Here is an 18,373-nt window from a genome sequence, read left to right on the forward strand (position 1 = left end):
AGAAAACTCACATTTAAATACAAAAAAAAAAAAAAAACTTAAGAGTACAGAGTAAGAAATTTCAAAAAGTTTTGCTTCCTTTGTTCTTTTTAATATTTTATTTGGAATTTGGCATTACAGTCAAGGCAACTCACAGTAAGGAAAAAAAAAAAAACCCCAGTGCCGTCGAGTTGATTCCGACTCATAGCGACCCTACAGGACAGAGTAGAACTGCCCCATATCCACCAGGCGCTCCTTGGAAGAAAAATAGGGCTTCATATAAAAAACACTGAAAAAGGCTGCTATACACCAAAGTATTTTAGTATCCCTTTTATGTTCTTATTGTTTATTTAAACATATTTCTGTGTGGCAGATTTATGGTTGTCTTCTATTTTACCCTTTTTGCTAATCTACGTTTTCTATGATGACCATGAATCAATTTTGTAAGAAAAATATTTGATGAGAAAGAAGGCTGAAATTTTATGCCAATGAAGTCTTTCTTGATTTTAAATTGGAATAGTCCAAGCAAATTAATGTGTTATAAGAAGCCAAAGAAAACATTCAGTGATAAATTCTCTGGATGGTCGGTTTCCAGTTCGCTTCTTGACCTCTTTCGCATGACACAAGTGTGTTACCATGGATAAAATTACAATCCCAGATATTCAGACTTTCAGATTCATATTTTCCATCTTAGCTCACAGACGCTGTTCTTTGGGGATTTTGCAGAAAACTCTGGCTTGTGTTCCAGTAATTTGCCTCTCCTCTGTGGGAGCCAGTAGGGAACAATAATGGACACTCACTGACCATTCCCAGACCTGCAGGGACAGCAGTAAGAGGCTCTGTGTGAATTGTTTGAGAAATTATTGTAAAGCTCCATCTTCTCTCTAAACCAACTTAGTTTAAATAATGAGATTAGTTGCAAACCGCAGTATTTAGGAGAGGCATAGATACTGAAGTCTGCAGGGATGCTCTAATGGGACCATGAAATAGAAGGGGAAACAACAGAGGGGGAGAGCAGGCATGCAGGCTCAATAGGACTTGGAAGCCAATTGTATGTATTCGTATAGTCAAGTAACATTGGCTGAGCGTCTACTATGGGCCAGGCACTGTTCTAGACCCTGGGACACCAGTGAGCAGGATAGAGCCCGGTTCTCATGGAGTTTATGTTCAAGTGAGGGGAGACAGAGAGCAAACAAACAGATAATATATGTCAGGTGGTGATGAAAAAAAAAATTTTTTTTTTTTTTTTGATGAAGGCTAAGCAAAATAAATAAAGGGAAGTAGGAAGACAAGTAACTTTGGATGCTATTTATAGGAAGAATTGGAGATTATTCTGAGGCAAGGTTCTTAACATGGGGTCCACAGATCCCCCTTAAGGATCCATGGGTAAATTCCAGGGGACCTGTGAACTCCGATAGTGGAAAAATTACATCATTGGTTTCACCAATTTAGCTTTTTTTTCATTTTTGAACGTAGGCAGCAAACTATATAAAAAAAAAAAAAAACTATAGCCATATTAAAACCAAACCCACTGCCATTGAGTTGATGCCAGCTCTTAGTGACCCTAACGGATGGAGTAGAGCTGCCCCATAGGATTCCCAAGGCTGTAATGTTTATGGAAGCAGACTGCCACATCTTTCTCTCGCAGAGCAGCTGGTGGGTTTAAACTGCCGACCCTTTGGTTAACAGTCAAGCACTTTAACTACTGTGCCACCAGGGCGCCTCACAGCTGTATTAATGGTACCTATAATGTCACCATTGTCCCCAAGTGGTGCAAACAGTTAACACATTCAGCTGCTAACTGAAAGGTTGAAAGTTCAAGGCCACCAAGAGGCACTTGGAAGAAAGGTCTGTTGATCTACTTCCAAAAACTCAGCCATGGAAAACCCTATGGAGCACAGTTCTACTCTGACATACATGGAGTCACTGTGAGTCAGGGTTGATTAGATGGCAACTTGTTTTTTTTTTTTTTTTTAAATGTTACCAATAGATTTCAAAGATATTTTACATCAATCACAATTATTGGAGCTACTGCAAAATAATTATTCACACGTATCCCCCCACTGCCAAGCTGAAGTACCAAGGGGTGAAATTTGTTTCTGTTTCTGTTTTTTTTTCTTATTGTGGTAAAAATATAAATAAAACATTTGTCAATTCAACAGTTTTTACATGTATAATTCAGTGACATCGATTACATTCTTCGTGTTGTGTAACTGTTTTCACTTTTCTTTTCTGAAATTTTCCACCACCATTAACATAAACTGAGTGTCCCCTAAGCCAAAACTCCCCCTTTCCTCGTCCCTCCCACCCATGATAACCACTAATAAGCTTTGATTTCTATATACTTTCCGGCATAAGTGAGATCATACAATACTTGCCCTTTGGGGACTGACTCAGCATAATGTTTTCAAGGTTCATGCATGTTGTGGCATGTATCAGGACTTCGTTTCTTTTTATACCTGAGTAATACTTCATTGTACGTATATACTACATTTCATTTGTCCTTTCATCTGTCGATGGACATTTAGGTTGTTTCCACCTTTTGGCTACTGTGAAAACTGCTGGATTAAACATTGGTGTCCGGGTTTCGGTTAATATTTGTTTTTTAATGAATTTGTTGATAGGTAAATTAACATCTTAATTCCCAAATGTAAATAAGGTAGATTTCTAGACCTAATAAGTCTCAGGCAAGAAAGTGGAATAAGAAGAATGATTTTCTCAGCCTTCTATGAGACTGAACGGCACATGTCTCCCGCTAAATCTAGAATTTTCTAGAGGAGAATGGCCCAAGGTGGATGTGGGAAGATCTTGTGCATGGTCAGCCTAGTGGACTTGGACTGTCGAGAATTCTCCCCGGGTCTTCCTGAAGTTTTGGTTAGTCTTGTTGAGAATATATACATATACGTATAATGTCAACAACTTCCCTTTTCTTTCTCTATTTTTTAAATCAGATCAGGATCCTTAGGCTTAGTATACTTTGAAGAACTACCTATCCCTTAATGCTAAAAGTTAAAAAACTGGGAGGTGACCCTGTGTGTGGCAGAGTAGAATTGTGCCCCATAGAGTTTTCAATCGCTGATTTTTCAGAAGTAGATCCTCAGGCCTTTCTTCGGAGGCATCTTTGGATGGACCTGAACCACCAACTTTTGGTTTGCAGCTGAGCACATTAACAGTAACAACCTCTTGGTTAAATTTCCTACTATCCTGGTGAAAGGTTTGTAAATTATTAAAAGACAGCTTATTTATCCACTTTCATGAAAGAGAGTGTTGGTGCTGATAATTAAAAACATCTGACAATCCAAAAAGTCATCTATATTTAGTCTTGGAATTAATAAAAGTATTCCAGCATTTTGATCTCCCGTGATTGTTTTTCTTGGGCTAATATTGGAGTGAATTTTCATTCTTTGACCTAAGGGTGGGGAGGTTGGTGGTTTGAAAATATTCCAAGAGTAGGAAGCCAACCTGTGATTTTAAATTTGCCACAAATAACCCACCAGGCAGACATTCGACACGTAGTCAGTCAAGAGTCTCATTGTTGTCTTTATAGCCCTAGTGAAGTTTTCTCATGAGGGAAACTATGCTACCCATACACCACAGCTCTCCTTCCTGTCCCCCACACAGCTCTTTTCTCTCGGAGCCGGTTGTCCTTGTCTCTCTCACTGCCTAGTTTTCCCTTCAGAGCCAAGCTGAATCATCAGGTTCTTGCATTTCCAGGACTACTTTATCCTATGTCACCGAACTCCTTCCTAGGCCTTAGTCAACTGGTTCCAAATTCAAATGTCTGTTCATTCCTTGCCTCTGTACAATTCTCTTTGTAGTTTACAAAATGCTTCCAAATACATCCCTTCAAGCCTCACCACCACCCTCTGAGAGATATACCACTATCCTTATAGGTGAGGAAACTAATACTCAGAAAGGTGAATTGTCTTGCCCTTTGTAATCCAGCTGGTTAACCCTAGACCTTCTGATGATAAATTCAGTTTTTTCTTCTCTATCCCACAGCTGCCTGTTCTAATCTCCTCATAAATCCCACTTGTCCTTTATTTACTAACTTTAGTCTTGCCAGAAACATAGTACAACAAATTATAAAAATCTTCCATTTTTCCTTGGGATATCCAAATTTGAAATTTCTCTGACTAAAGGCAGTGGGGTATAAACTGGTTGCTTGTGGGTTGTATTTGACCTGCAGACATGTTTTGTTTCACTCAAAATTTTCATTTTGTTTTGGTACTAACATTTAGAAATTAGGGGTTATGCACAAAAATCTAAATTAGTGGCTTCCGTTGAAAAATCAAGAGATTGGGCAACCTGACCTGTCAGTGATCTGCTAGAGCTGAGCGGCGTCCGCCCCTTGGAGACAAAGAATATACGTTCTTGATGGGCACCTGTGGGCTTTGTGGTTTGCTGCTCCTGCTCCAGAACATGAATTTGGGGGGTGGAGGCCGGGAATGGATTGTATACAGCACAGTGCCCAGTGGACACTGGGAGCCAAGCCAAGGTAATGCTAAATGACTGCTATGTATCTCATTACATTTATTGAACGTTATTCCTCGAGTGTCGAAAGCTGATCCTACTCATTAAAAATAATTGGTTACCCCTAAAACTATTCTAGTTGATTGTGGCTTAGCAAGTTGTTTATGATGTGGCTTAGTAAGTTGTCATCAAAGAGAGAGAGGAAAATAACTCCCACACCCACATATGTTTAATCAGTGTTTCACTAGGGAGGGTCTGCTTTTCCTCCTATAGATTCTTTTACTTGTTCATTGTGTATTTATTGACGAACATGTGTACACAACTTAGTGGAATTGATCTTTTCATCATTGGTACAACTATCATAAGATATATTTTAAATTGAGATTATAAAATATTTTTCTTTGCCTTTACTTTTTAAAGAAGACCTGGGAAAGTGTTTTAAAACCTTTTAGTTTCAATCAACACTCTACTTAAGTATGAAGAAATAATTATTAGAGTGATTTGCATTTTTCTCAGTATTGATTGAGCCTTGGCCTGATCCCTGGGCAGTTAATGAATCTCAAAAGAGGAGAGAACGTGAGTAAGGGAAAGGAAAAGGTAACAAAAGAAAAAGGCTGTTATAAGAGAGCCCTTAAAAGATCAGGATTTGGGTTTACATTGGTTCGCTAAGCGTACCCTAAAACAGAGCTGCACATAATAAAAATATGAGAGGATATCTATAAGGCAACTGTGAGAGAAATCCCAAATACCGGTATAATAAAAGGACTTGATTTTGTAGCTTTTTTTTCTTGTATTCTATGTAGTCATGTGTCATTCTAGAGCAGAAAGAATTCAGGGAGGAGGGCCAAGGACAGAGTTGGAAACGGAGATCTCTTGACAAATTTAGGATGGGAAATTATAAAGATAGAAGTCTCAGGATTCATAAAGGTCTCATACCCACTGGAAAACAGTCCAAGAAGCTATAAAGTGGTAAGAAAAAGACAGAATATGAATGAATAAATGTGTGAATGAATGAATGCATGAATATGAATACATGTGTTAGAGATGGGAAGCTGCATAAAAGCAAGGCTGTGCCTACGGAAGGAGCCCTGGTGGCACAGTGGTTAAGCACTCAGCTGCTAACCAAAAGGTTAGTGGTTCAAACCCAGCAGCCATTCCTAGGGAGAAAAGTATGGCAGTCTGCTCCTGTAGAGATTACAGCTTTGGAAGCCCTATGGGGTAGTTCTACTCCGTCCTATAGGATCACTATGAGTTGCAATCAACTTGATGGCAATGGGTTTAGTTTGGGTTTGACGTCTACTGAACTCTTCAGTATATCCTCACTTCTTACCACAATGCACCATGAATCAAATGTGCTCAATGAATATTTGAATGATGAATGAACGAACAAATGAACCATAAAAAAAGAGGCCTAGGGAAAAAGAAAATGAGGAATGTGACTTTGAGTCTAAACTCTACTCATAGTATTTTGTGTGTGTGTATGTATTTTTTTTGTTTGTCTTATTTTTTTCTTGCTTTTTACTATATATTATGGAAAATTTCAAATATGCATAAAAGGGAATAATATGGTGAGCCTCCAACACACAGACAATTCTTATTCATGAAAACAGTCTTTAGTAACTGAAATTCTCAGTAAATCTAAAATAATCACTCCGACTATTTAGTTTCAACATCTCTCTTCTAATCCTATTGTGGGCCCTCAACGGCCTTCTGATTTGGGAATACGGGGTCACAGAAAGGAGACGCTTTGGGCTTAAGAAATCCACAAACGTGCTGTTTATACCCTGGATAACCAGAGGTCAGAAGTGTGACTTTTGTGGTTTATTTTGGCCTCTTAAGCCAAAATTATGAGACTATTGGATGTAAAAGAAAGAAAAGGGCGTACTGAACTTCTTCAGCTGAGAAGGCAAAAATCATCAAAATTCTATGAAGCTGTGGCTTTTCAAAACTTGTATGGCCCAAAAGGGGTCATAAATAACTTTTGTGGTATGAAACCCTTAAAGGACATACTTGGCTTCCCAGGAATTCCTGCCATCATGCTCACAGAGTTTCACGTTAGTTGGGAAGAGCTGTTGGAGCTTGGTTTTTCTGCTCAGCAGGCCTCCAGGAAATACTAAACCATGTTGGGCCTTGGCCTACTGCTTGGGTTTCTTTTAACAGGTGAAAACAACAGATTTCATGTAAATAACTCATTTCTCTGCACTTCATAATTCAACTTGTAAGTAAAGTCTGCAATGATTCCTCTAATCTCTGGCCTATGTTTTATAAGCATCTTTTCCTTCTGGTATTACATAGAGAAAGGAGCCCTGATGGCACAGCGGTTAAGTGTTTGGCTGCTAACCAAAAGGTTGGAGGTCCAAACCCATTTGGCAGTCTGCAGGAGAAAGACCTGGAGATCTGCTTCTGTAAAGTGTGTGGTCTAGGAAACCCTGTGGGGCAGTTCTGTTCTGTCACATGGGGTTGCTATAAGTCAAAATCGACTTGACAGCACCTAACAATTACATAGAGAGCAGTCAAAAGTTAAAGTATATCTCCTTGGTTATATTAGGATCTAAAACCAAAAAAACCAAACCTGTTGCCATCGACTTGATTCCAACTCATAGCAACCCTATAGGACAGAGCAGAACTGCCCCATAAAGTTTCCAAGGAGCACCTGGTAGATTGGAACTGCCAACCTTTTGGTTAGCAGCTGTAGCACTTAACCACTATGCCACCAGGGTTTCCATATTAGGATCTAGCATGGTAAAATTGTAGACCCCACAGGAATCACTGGGAATCCATTCAAACAATATTACATTGTTGCTCCTATAGAAAGCCCATAGAAAGTGACCTGTCCGTCTTCTCTGTGACTAGGTAAGGGAGGGAGGACCTCTTCATAAACCTGCTTGTTTGAAGAGTTCCATCTGCATCTCAATATTAGTATTAGAAGGACAAGTAGTCCTATTGACTGTTGATAACTGCCATCAAGTCAGCCCCTGCCTTAGAGTAGAAAGGCTCCATAGGATTTTCTTGTCTGTAATCTTTATGGAAGCAGTTCGCTAAGTGTTATGGATTGAATTGTGTACCCCAAAAATATGTGTTGTAAATTCTAACCCCTATTTTTTTATACCTGTGGTTATAGCCGCATATGGGGATGGGTTTTCTTTGTTATGTTAATATGGTATTATTAGTGTAGGGTGTGTCTTAAATCAATCTCTTTCAAGATATAAAAGAACAGATAAAGCAAGAAGCAAGCAAGCAGAGATGGGGAAAGATAGATGCCATACCACATCAGATCTCCAAGGAACCAAGACATAGAAGTTGAAAAAGAGACAAGGACGTTCCCCAGATGCAACAGAGAACTTAGACTTCTAGCCTCCTAAACTGTGAGAAAATACATTTCTATTTGTTAAAGCCACTCACCTGTGGTATCTCTGTTATAGCGGCACTAGATAACTAAGACACCAAGCCTTTCTTCCTCGGAGCTGCTGGGTGTGTTTGAACCAACCAGCCTTTAGCCTAGCAGCCAATCACAAACCACTTGCGCCACCCCTTATCGGTACACTTCCAAATATAATCAGCATAGCCTCCTTCAGACAAAGCCTGTTACCACCCCCATGCCAGCCCGAATGCTCCAGGCAGTGGAGCACTGAACCCACAGTGGCTGGCATGTCCCTGGCTTACCACGGCAGTAGTTCAGGGCTCACACAAGAGCTTCTCGTGGCTGATGCCCAACTGAGGACCAAGCAGGATAGCTTTTTCTGGGTCTTGGAGCTTAGAAACACAGAAAACCAAGACACAGAACCCCCAAGTCGTTATTCCTCTAAATGGAGCCCACATCTGGAAAGCACCTTTGCCAGGGTTATAGATCACTTAATGGCATTTCAGTCATGTAGATGTCTACTAAAAATAAAAACATCAACAATGATGTATCTTTGTCTATAAGAACTTTTATGTGTGCATCTATCTACAGTATCATTTATGTCTTTCGTTTCAAGTTTTTGTTTAAAATGTACTACTGCTTGCCTTTTGGATTTCATCCTGCTGGTGAATTTTTCATGTTTATTGAAAAACAGTACCATCATCTGAAAGCTTTTATCAGACACTGGATTCCCATGGTGATTTCCTAAAAAAAAAAATAGCACAATTCAAATTAAAATTTCATCATCTTCTTCAAAGACTACTTTTATGAGCTATAGTAGAGCACCTGCCTGGCATGGGGTGGGTACCATAATACAGAGAAGAGACATGAGGCTTTTCTCTGGGGAGTTTAGACTCTATGTAATACTAGTAAGACAGAGCAAAGATAACATTTTTGTGTTCATGGCATACTTTCAAATACTGGAATTTTTGGTGGCACACTTGAAGCGATTAAAAGATTCAAAGCAACCCAGTTATCACAACTATGATATAACAGTAAGGAGTCCAGGTGGCACAACAGTTAAGCACTCAGCTGCTAACTAGGTTGGCAGTGCAAATCCACCCAGCAGCCCCAAGGGAGAAAGACCTGGCGATCTGTTCCCATAAAGATTAAGGCCTAGGAAACCCTATGGGTCAGCTCTCTGTCATATGGGGTCACTATGAGTCAGAATCAACTCGACAGCATGTAACAACAAAAACGACTATGTAACGATGTCTTACAGTGTCTATAAGAAGAATCCTCAGGAATCACAGTTTGATGTCTGATTTAAACTGCCTGGCCCTCTATTCTCTAACATACTCATGAAGAAAGAATTATCACATTTCAATAAATATGCGGCCTTGCTTTGGCATGGCTTTGACATTTTGCCAAACTCCTTTCTTCCCTCTGACTTAGCAAGCTGTGTTCCCTGACTCCAGGCCACCCAGCTTCTGCCCTCAGTGTTTCTTCTGACAAACATCATTGTGGAGGACACGCATGAACGGCCCATACTGGGCCTCCAATCCGGAAGGTGCAGTGAGTCTGGTTTTGGCCTATCCCACTTCTGGAAGCTGGTGACTCCAGCCTGCCACCATGGCAGAGTTGGGCCTAAATGACCACCATTAATATGAAGTTATTAATTATATGCATTTTGCTTGTTCAAAAAGAGGCTTGAGACACAAAACGGTAGACTCTTGCTTCCAAGACCTCAAGGAGAGCAGGCCAGGGAGGAGACCTTCAGCATTGATGAGGTCTCTGAGGTCCTGCGGGGATTACAAGCTGCAGTTCACAGTGAGGCGGAGTCTGAGCTCATCAACACTGCCTACACCAGTGTGTTACTTCTGCAGCAGCTTTTTTCACAAGCTGAGAAGTGGTATCTTAAGCTATAGACAGACATCTCTGATGTCTGAAAACAGAATTATTAGAACAAGTTGCAGAATTTGAAAAGACAGAGTTTACATCTTCAGACAAAAAGCCTGCTTTAGAAATCATAAAATCAAAACTTGCTCTGCTTAATGAAAGCAGAATAGCAAAATTCCTAAACAAGGAAATTCTGAGGCTTCAAGAAGAGAATGAGAAATTGAAGTCAAAGCTGAAGACCAATGAAATACAGGCTACAAATGCATTGGATGAGAAGTCCAAACTAGAAAGAGCGCTGAGAGATTTACAGCTTGATCAAGGAAATCAAAAGGATTTTATAAAGGCCCAACACGAGTGAGTTAGAAAAAACATGGCCGCTGCTTTAAAGAGTGAGTTTCAGAGGACACTCAGTGACAAGATAGAGAACCAGAAGTCCCTGGAGGAGAATGTAGCAACAGCCAAGTCTGACCTACTCCTGGTTCAAGAGCAGCTGAGCTTGGCTGAAAAGGATTTGGAAAAGAAATTCCAACAAACAGCCACTTACTGAAATATGAAAGAGATTCCTACCAAGAAGAATGACCTGATCAAGGAGCTAAGGAAATGACTGGCAAAATACAAACCTGAAGAATAGAAACCGATGAAGATTTCACCTGGAAGCTGCTACAGCCTGACCGTCTATGCTGCGTTTCACCTCAGGCGTGTACTTAGCAGCATTTGTTCTGTTCCCTCCCTTTATTTTTCTAATATTTAGACTTTCCTATTACTTCATCCCCACCAAAGAGTTCCTATTTTCAGTTGCCTAATTGAAAAGAGAGAAAACCCCCTGATTCTGGCCGGTCATCCCAACACATCTCTGTTCAGGGCTCCAGAGTCTTTATTCAAACGCAGTGATGGTTCTTTAGAGATTTTTGTAGTGAGAAGAAGTCTTAACCTTTTGCATTAGTGTAAAGTGTATACCTTTTTAATAAATGTTAAAGAAGCTAACAATGTCTATACTTGTGCATTCCCCAGGGTAAAAATATAGTTATTAAAGATAGTGATTATAAACATTTTTATTTTTAATAATAAAAAAAAAAGGTGCAGCAATTGCACACTTCCTCTGCCCCCAAAACACAGCAATGATAGATAAAATATCAAAATAGGAAGCCCAAAGGGCTTAGTCGGGTTAAAAAATAGGAAAAGGGGGTCATTGTTTAGGATGCGTGTGTTTATGGTGATGGAAAACTTGGCAGTGAATACTGGGGATGATTACACAACGTGATTAATGTAATTGACGTTATTGAATTGTACATGTAAAAAATGTTGAATTGGCAAGTGTGTGTGTATATATATATATATATTTTTTTTTAACAATAATTTTTAAAAAAGTAAGAGCACTTCCAGGGATGGAACAGAATACCAGAGTGGTGAGCAATGGTTAAGCCACCAGCTGGCTGGGCACTGGTCCAGGAGCAGACAGTGTCAGTCTGGAGTTGGGCTTTTGCAAGGCAAAGGGGTCTCAAAGCACCCCTTGTAAGATGGGTGCCAGACCTAGGCTCAGTGCTTTAAGACAGGGCCTGGAGTGGATCCATATCTCCCTCCACCCTCAAGAAGAGGAGGCTGAAAGAAACAGCTGCTGGCCTACTGACTGGAACTATGGCTTTATATCTACTGTAAACCTAGAGATGTGGGGGAACAAAGCCACAGTCTCACAACTAGCAAGTGAACTAAACTATTGCCGACTTGGTAACCAAGTAACCAAGACCTTAGTGAAAAGATACCTAGTATCCCCATTGCTCCAGCAGAACAGGAACTACAGCTAAGACCTGGTCTGGACTGAGGGCCCAGGTAGTAACCACAAAACCATTAGGGAGAGAAAGAGAAATTAATCTCCTGCTCAAAATGAGCCTACACACCAAATGTTCCAAGGCACATGAAAACAGCTAACACCAAGAAGAACAGCCAGCAAAATCAACTATTGGAAAATGAATTCACTCCAGATGGCTTTAAGGAATAATCTGACAAAGGCTTTGAACTATATATCCCTAAGATGTTTGAAAAGATAAAAGGATGACTAGCTTTCATTTAAAAGGAGCAGGAAATTATAAAACAAAAACAGGCAAACATGAAGCAAAAGCATGAAGATATATATATAAAAAAGAATCAATTATAAGTCTTAAAATGAAAAATATAGCCATTGAAATAAATATTTAAGAAATGGAATAACTCTAAACTGAATTGAGTTAAAAAAAAAAAAAAAAAAACGAAGTAGAAAGGAGTAATGAAGAATTCACCAAGAATGCAATTCAGAGAGATGAAGATAGATAGATGGATGGCTAGATGAGAGGGAGGAAGGGAAACAGGGAAGAAGGGGGAGAAAGAGAGAGGGGAGTTAGGAGATATGGAAAAGGTATTGTGGGGTCCCAATAGTAATCCAACAGAAGTTTCAGAAGAAAAGAATAGAGAAATGGGAAGCAACATTTGAAGGTATTACAAATTACAATTTTCTAAAATGGGACATGTGAGTCTTCAGCTTAAAAGTGCCCACGTGTACTGAAGAGATTGAACAAAGTTAAATTTTATACTTAAACACTTCAGAGTGAAACTGCAGGGTGTCAAAGAAAAGGAGATAACCAATGAAAGAACCATAATTAGACAGATAGCGGACTTCTCATCAGTGGATGCTAGCTGACGGTAGAATAGTATCTTCAGTGTACTGAGGAAAAGTAATTGTCAACTTTGTGTTTTATATCCAGTTAAACAATCACTCCATAGACAGTATCAGACATAGAGTTTACCACTTACTGAAATCACTAAAAGGATTATTGAAGAATGAATTACAGGGAAAAGTAGGGAAGGTGTGGGGTAAAAGAAGCAACATTGAGCACAGCTATTGACTAAAATATGTTAGTAAAATGAGTTAAATACTGATGTGTGTCTTAGGCTGGGTTCTCTAGAAAAGCAAAACTAGTAAAGCATATAAATATATATAGAGAGAGATTTATATTAAGGAAATGGCTCACACATTTGTAGAGGCTGGTAAGTCCCAAGTCAGTGGGTCAGGCTGGAGGCTTCTGACTCATGTAGCTGCAGGGGCTGGCAAACCCAAGATCAGCAGGTCAAACAGCAGGCCTCTGGCTCACAGGCTATAAAGGCCAACAAATCCCAATCAGCAGGTAAGCTGCTAGTTCAAGTTCCAAAAGCCGGAGGTCAGATAAACAGGAGCCAGCTGCAGGATCCAGAGGAAGCAAAAGCCCTTGAGCTTTGCCAGAAAGTCCACCTATACTGGGTGCAGATTACACCCCAAAGGAAATTCCCTTTCAACTGACTGGCTACTCACTGCAGATCCCGTCATGGAGGTGATTACCTTACATCAGATCTCATTATGGAGATGATGACATCATCACACAGCTACCAAACTACATCATAGCTGCCAAACCACTGAGAATCATGGCTCAGCCAAGTTGACACACAACCTTCATCATCACAGTGTGTTAAAAATATTTTGTGTGTTAAAAAAAAGGCAAAATTAAAACCGGATATTAATCAGATGGAATAGATGACACTTAATGGATAATTAAAGGTGCTAAGATCTTTCCCATATTTGGAAGGAATATAGAAATGCCAAATTTCTTCAATCTTTGCTAGAAAAAAAATTAGTCAAGTATGAATGTTAAAGTTTTAAAGTGCTTTTTCTACCTACACATCTTTCTGAAATCCATTTATGAATTAATTTTTCCAATTCTGGGCCACTCCTGAGAACTTCCCAAGTAATGAAAGTATTTTAAACTGCATTACTAGAATTTTTAACTTTTAAACCATCAGAACCATATATTTGAAAAAAAAAAAAAATGTTAGAGTGTTAAAAAAATATAAGGGCAATCATGAAAATAATAGAAATGTAATTTTTAGATTCTAAAGCAGCAGAGGAAAAGGAGAAGGTACTGTGAAAAGTTTTAATAAATCAACAGAAGACAGCAAAAGGGAAGAAAAAAGCAGAGGAAAAGGTTAGCAAACAGAAAACACGAACTAAGGTACAGAAATAAATCTAAGCATGTCCATAATCACAGTAAAAGTCAATGATTAAATTCCTCTATTAAAAACCAGAGAAGTTCATCTATTGAAAATAATGAGATGGGGAGAAATCACCATTTAAATACCAAAACAGAGTTAATGTAGCAATATTAATGTGAGACAAAATGTAATATAAGGCAAAGTAGTAATAAAAAGAAATACCATATAACGATAAAAGGAACCAACTGCCAAGGTGACATTCTATAAAAATATTAGTATGATTTATTATAAATTCCAAATCAAAGAAGGACACAATTATTTGTTGGTTACTTAAGACCAGGGTACTTAGCATGATATCTTATGTACAGGCAGATGCCTGAACTCACACTACAATGAAAGAATCTTGGCATTGGCTTGTGTCAAATCAAGATTTCAGCTTGATTTGCTTCAACACAGTGAGCAACTGATTTTGAGCTACCCCAAATTAAGAATTTCGGAAATAAAATTGCATTAAGCTATATTGTAGCATCGTAGACTTAAACTATATTAGAAAATCTTGGTTGAAATTTAAAATTAAAATTGCAAGTAAAGTCTATCTTGTGTTTCACTTCTAATCAATGGCATTAATGAAAATGATAGCCCTCCTCCACCTCTTTTTCCTCAGTATTCCTTTGACTAACCACTAAATTCAGTCTTTGTAATTTATGGTTGTATCAAACTTTTGCCAAAATGCACCTTCTATAAAATGTCCTATTTGGTACAAAATTTGGGGTAACCAATGGTTTCATAAGTCACCTCCACTGGGGCTAACTTCTGCTTAAAGAAATTCTTTGTGCTACTGTTGTAGACATTATATACAGAAGGGAGGACAAAGGCTTTTAGCCAAAAAAAAAAACTATAAGAATCAGTGACTAGTAATGTATTCCACTTTACCTTTGCAAATGCTTGTAGAAAACTGGGTTGGGCCCAGTGGTTTTACACTAGAATCTGTAAACATCCATCCATCTAATAAAATAACCACACTATCTGGCAAAACTCTGCATAATTGGCAGTCCTCCTGCCCAGGAGCCTAGAACAGCATTGGATCCAGTAGATTTGGCTTTTGGAAGGTTCAGAGAGCTTAACTTAGGGGAGCTGGCCTAGCACCACACCTGTAGGTAGTGTGTCTTCCTGAAGGCTATGTTTGGTATCCCAGCTTCTTATAGGCTCAAAGGGCCTCTGTTCATTCACAAGGGATAGTAAACACTAAAATAGTCAAGGAATTGGCACACTTGGGTGGAAATGCTTGATATTACACTGTAAACCAAAAATTACAATAACTTAAATTTCTTTTTAATAAAAAATGCCATCTGTTTTAAAAGACATTTTTGGCACTTAGGATAAATAATACATAGGGTTTAATGCTATTGTAGACGTGAGAAACCTACTTTTTGCCATGTTAACTTGGTTTTAGTTATCTAGTGCTGCTATAACAGAAATACCACTTCTAGGAGGCTAGAAGTCTGAATTCAGGGTGCCAGCTCCCAGGGAAGGCTTTTTCTCTCTGTCAGCTCTGGGGAAAGAAGGTCCTTCCCATCAGTCTTCCCCTGTTGAGGAGCTTCTCAGCACAAAGACTCCAGGTCCGAAGGACACGCTATTCTCCTGACTCTTGTTTTTTGGTAGTATGGGGTCCCTCTGTCTCTCTGCTTTCTTCTCTCTTTTATATGTCGAAAGAGATTGGCTTTAGACAAAATCTAATCTTGTAGATTGAGTCCTGCCTCATTAACATAACTACCACTAATCCCACCTCATTAACATCATAGAGGCAGGATTTATGACACATAGGAAAATCACATCAGATGTCAAAATGGTGGACAATCAATCACGCAATACTGGGAATCGTGGCACAGCCAAGCTGATAGATGTTTTGGGGGGACACAATTCAATCCATGACACTTGGCTTCTGTAGCTTCATCTTTCCTTAAAGAGTAAAGTGAGAAATGTTGTTGATGTTGATTCTGACCCATATCGACCCCATAGGACAGGGTTGATCTGCCCATAGCATTTCCTAGGCTATAATTTTTACAGCAATAGGTCTCTAGGTCTTTCTCTTGCGGAGCAGCTGGTGGGTTCAAACCCTCAACCTCTGGCTAGCAGCCAAGAGTTTATCCATTGCACCACGAGGGCAGAATATGGGGAAGAATAGAACTATCAATATTTTAAACTCCAGGAAGGAGAAGAGGAAAACTGTTTCCTCACATTTTTTATTTTTCTGTGAGGTACTCTTTAATCTTGGGACCTGGACAGTCATGACCTAGTTATTGAGATCATGTTCCCAAACCCTGCAGTCAGAATCACCTGCTTATCTAGGGCAAGGGCATGAGTAGGGCAATGGAGTAGAGCCAATTCTAGATATTTCATACAAATATTTCATACAATATTTGTTCTTTTGTGTCTGACTTATTTCAGTTGACATAATGTTTTCAAGTTCATCCACGGCATAGTACATATCAGGACTTCATTTCTCTTTATGGCTGAGTAATAGTCCATGGTATGGGTATACCACATTTTGTTTATCCATTCATCTTTTGATGGACACTTGGCTTATTTCCACTTTTTGTCTCATGTGAGTAATGCTGCAATTGTAGTACCATGGCCCTTTTGAATATTATTCTACAGCTTTTCCCAAATGATTGTTAGGAACTTCTAGTCCCTGCAGAGAGAATGAATGAGTTCTTTCTCCTAGTGGGGTTCCATTTGAAAGTGTTGGCCAGCTTCACACATTCAACTGCTGGTTTTTAAATATTTCAAGATGGCGGCATTCCAGACTTCACACTGGAGTCAGGAAGGTTTTCCTTGGCTGTCAGATGCTGATCTGTCCCCCAGCTCTGAGGAGCAGCAGAGTCTGACAGGCCAAGCGGCTGGCTACCTTACCTCCTTCTTACATTATTTTATTTAGTTTCTTATTTTAAGATGCAGCGAGAGCCCAGAGTCATTTATCTAGACTGCATCTTCTCATGTTGCCCTTACTTACAAACTTCTGTTAAAATTTGTCTCCTAACTTCTTTAAAAGATAGCATAAACTGTTGGTGCAAAAAGGTTCTTGCTGATTAGGATACTTTGCTGTGTAGTTGATGGGCTGATTTATTTGGTGAGATTTTCCTGTGTGGGTTTGCCGCATAGACTTGAGGAAGGAACAGAGAAATCTCCAACAAAGGCAATAAAGAAGAAAAAATGCAACAAGACCCATACCTCACATTATACAGAAGACTAACTCAAAATGGATCAAAGACCTAACTATAAAACCTAAAATGATAAATATCATAGAAGAAAAAATTGGAACAATACTAGGGGCCCTAATGCACGGCTTAAATGCAAGACAAACCATAATTAACAATGCACAGACACCAGAAGGTACACTAATAAGTGGGAGCTCCTAAAAATTAAACACTATGCTTATCAAAGGACTCCACCAAAAGAGTAAAAAGAGAACCTACAGAATGAGAAAAAATTTTTGGCTACAATATATCCAACAAGGGTCTAATCTCTAAAATCTATAGAATAGTTCAACACCTCAACAACAAAAAGACAAGTAAATCAATTTCAAAATGGGCAAAGGATATGAACAGACACTTCACCAAAGAAGACATTCAGATGATTAACAGACACATGAGGAAATGCTCATGAGCATTAATCATTAGAGAAATGCAAATCAAAATTACAACGAAATACCATCTCACCCCAACATTATTGGCACTAATCAAAAAAAAAAAAAAAGAAAATAACAAATGTTGGAAAGGTTTCAGGGAGACTGGAATTTTTATGCACTGCTGGTGGGAATGTAAAATGGAACAACCACTGTGGAAAACAATATAATGCCTCTTTAAAAAGCTAGAAATAGAAATACCATACAGTCTAGCCATCCCACTCCTATGAATATATCACATGAACAGCCATATGCACACCCATGTTCATTGCATCATTACTCACAACAGCAAAATATGGAAACAACCTAAGTGCCCATCAACAGATGAATGGATAAACTATGGGACACACACACTGGAGTACTACCCAACAATAAAGAACAATGATGAATCTTCAAAACATCTCACAACATGGATGAATGTGGAGGGCATCATGCTGAGTGAAATAAGTCAATCACAAAAGAATGAATATTGAGTGAGAGCACTATTATAAAAACCCAAGAAAAGGTTTATACACAGAAAAAAACAATCTTTGGTGGTTATGAGGGCCGGGAGGGCAGGGAGGGGAAATCACTAACTAGATAGTAGACAAGTGTTAACTTTGGTGAAGGGAAAGACAGCACACAATATAGGGGAAGTCAGCACTTGACCAAGACAAAGTCATAGAAGCTTCCTAAAAAAAAAAAAAAAATAGACACATCCAAACACGTTGAAGGACCGACTCGCTAGGGCTGAGGGCTGGGGACCATGGTCTCGGGGGGACATCTAGGTCCATTGGCATAACATAGTTCATAAAAAAAAAGTCCTACATCCTACTTCCGTGAGTAGCATCTGGAGTCCTAAAAGCTTGGGAGCAGCCATCTAAGGTACATATGTTGGTCCCAGCATGTTCAGAGCAAAGGAAAATGAAGAAAACCAAAGACACAAGGAAAATATTAGTCCAAAGGACTAATGGACCACATGAACCACAGCCTTCATTAGCCTGAGCCCAGAAGAACTAGATGGT

At 39.1% G+C, this 18,373-nt stretch overlaps 1 protein-coding gene and 1 pseudogene across 1 annotated transcript in view; both read left to right on the plus strand.

The window, feature by feature from the left end:
• The window catches only part of UST (uronyl 2-sulfotransferase), a 365,048-nt gene that overhangs the window by 270,021 nt on the left and 76,654 nt on the right, over positions 1 to 18,373 (plus strand). The gene's annotated exons all lie outside the window — the stretch shown is intronic.
• LOC126087878 (leucine zipper transcription factor-like protein 1) lies at positions 7,563 to 17,910 on the plus strand (annotated as a pseudogene).

This window comes from Elephas maximus, chromosome 1 (genome assembly GCF_024166365.1).
Source record: "Elephas maximus indicus isolate mEleMax1 chromosome 1, mEleMax1 primary haplotype, whole genome shotgun sequence".
NCBI lineage: Eukaryota > Metazoa > Chordata > Mammalia > Proboscidea > Elephantidae > Elephas > Elephas maximus.